We start from the raw sequence: 2,366 nt of genomic DNA on the forward strand, positions 1-2,366 counted from the left end.
ACTATCAGTATACCTATAAGTTCACTTTTAGTATAGTTGCAGTACAAGCTAAAACTTTTGACGTAAACTAGTTGTGTACTCCAAATTTACTACTGTTATACTTAAAGTATACTTAAAAGTATACTTTTATATACTAGAAAGTGGGCCAATTTAGTCCCAAGGAGTATTGAAATAGTACACTTACAAGTATACTACTAGTACACTGATATTTGTATACTTACTACATAAAGTATACTTAAAAATATACTTGAACTTTACTTAAGTATACTTAATAAAATAAACTTGAAGTATACTACTTTTCGGTAAGGGATGTCCGTTTTTGCGAGAGCAACCTGTAGCGGAAGGTGCGAGGATAATTCGTAGAGTTTTCAGAATTAATCGCGTGTTACGGGATAGGCAGGATCCTTTAGCAGCGCGACAGTATTCTTTTGGAGAGATACCGTTTTTCTCGTGAGGGTGTAATTTACCTTATTAATTTGTTGGACACTCACATTAAAAGCTCGACTTGTTGGAGCCTTGCGATTCTTTGCGAGTGGCACGTTCCTCTACACTGTTGGAGACACGGAGAACTTAGTGAAAAGTACTGTCTGTCGTGACATTCGTTTACCTGGCACTCAAACAGTTTTTGTGGGTTTTTCCGAGCCACTTAAGACCCCAGAGTGTAAAACAGAGTTTTTTCACTATTGCAGGTACATTATAATTGTTCATGAAGATCATGCAATCATGACCATGCCAGTAAATATGATTCGATTGTCCCCAGGCTTCCCTAATGTGATTGGTGCCATAGACTGCACACACATTACCATCAAGGCCCCTCCAGGCCCCAATGAAGGGGATTTTGTGAACCAAAAGGGGGTTCACAGTATAAATGTGCAGGTGAGTTACTTTTAGGATTCTGAACATTTTAGATTAGTAATATATAATATAAAAAGGAATGTATTCAAGTATAGTAAAATAATAATCTCTCTTAGATGGTGTGTGACTCCATGTACCATATTACCAATGTGGAAGCCAAATGACCAGGATCCGTGCATGACTCCAGAATTTTTAGAGAATCACGTTTGTGCACATTATTTGAATGTGGTAAGGAAAATATAGATGTCTGGCTCACTTTATAACATACACTTATTCTGGGCCTAACAGAACTGCATTTTACGATTGTACAGGTGATTACGACGGGATCCTGGTCGGAGACAGGGGCTATGCCTGAAGGCATTACTTCATGACTCCATTCCCTGACCCAAACCCCGGACCTCAAATTACAATGTTACAATGCAGCTCTAGCCAGGACAAGGGCACACATTGAAATGACCTTTGGGCAACTAAAGGAAAGATTTCAGTGTCTGAAGAGTCTGAGGGTTGCACCTGACAGGGCATGCAACATTGTCGCATGTGTTGTATTACACAGTATTGCCACCATCAGAAAGGAGAGGACCCCTGTGGTGGAGGTGCAGCCTGATGATGACCTCCAGCCAGTGCACTTGGACCAACCTAGTGGCAGAGCTGCACGGGACAGAATTGTAGCACACCATTTTTCATAAGCGTTAATAAAAAATAAAATAAAACACACAACACAAAATATGGTTTCCATGAGTTTTATTTAGTTTTCTTAGAAAAAAAAAAATGAAGAAAAAAAAATGAAACAAGTCCATTTATGCTTCAGCCACCACTTGCATGGGAACAGGTAAAAGTGTTGGTGTATTGTGTGAAACTACACAATAGGGGAAAAACACAATGTCATTATAATGAAATACACAGTGCAAAAATCATGGCAACACTTTCACCCAAAATACGCTTAGCAGTTCATTTGATATCAATGCGATTAATCACTAGGCTACTGAAGATTTAACATAGTTGAAACAGACATTTGGATTTCACTTAATGTAAGGCAGCAACCAATTATTGTACACTGTAAAAAATGACCGTGGATTTAACGGTAAAAGACTGTAAAAATGCTACAGTAAAAACCTGTTAAATGGTTAACGGTAAATTCCCCTACTATATACGGTGAAAAACTGTATTGAACATTACATGTATTGCCGGTTTTTTACCGTAAATTTTACGGAATTTTTTTTTACAGTGTACGGTGTACAAAGACAAATAAAAGCTCATTTACCAGTGATGAAGGTGCTGTTACTGCTCCCTGGCTGTGCATCCAAGGAAGAGCTACCCCCAGGGATGCCCTCAACAATGGGCCGGCTGACATTCAACCCAAGGGCCAGCTCTTCAGCTAAAGTGTAACATGGGGGTGCAGGACCACCGCCTGTTTTTTTTTTGTTGTTTTTTTTGCTTAGCCTTTTTCTTAGCGGCTGATATAACCAGACAAACACATTATTTCACAGTCTCTTTTGGAAAGACACTAAGAA

The 2,366-nt window shown here is 38.9% G+C and overlaps 1 pseudogene; it reads left to right on the forward strand.

Annotated features, from left to right (window-relative positions):
* Positions 1 to 1,541, forward strand: part of LOC107686845 (putative nuclease HARBI1) — a 3,067-nt pseudogene extending 1,526 nt beyond the window's left edge.
* Positions 1,542 to 2,366: the final 825 nt, after the last annotated feature.

The sequence above is a fragment of the Sinocyclocheilus anshuiensis genome, unplaced genomic scaffold (assembly GCF_001515605.1).
Source record: "Sinocyclocheilus anshuiensis isolate Anshui unplaced genomic scaffold, SAMN03320099.WGS_v1.1 scaffold773, whole genome shotgun sequence".
In the NCBI taxonomy this organism is placed as follows: Eukaryota; Metazoa; Chordata; class Actinopteri; order Cypriniformes; family Cyprinidae; genus Sinocyclocheilus; species Sinocyclocheilus anshuiensis.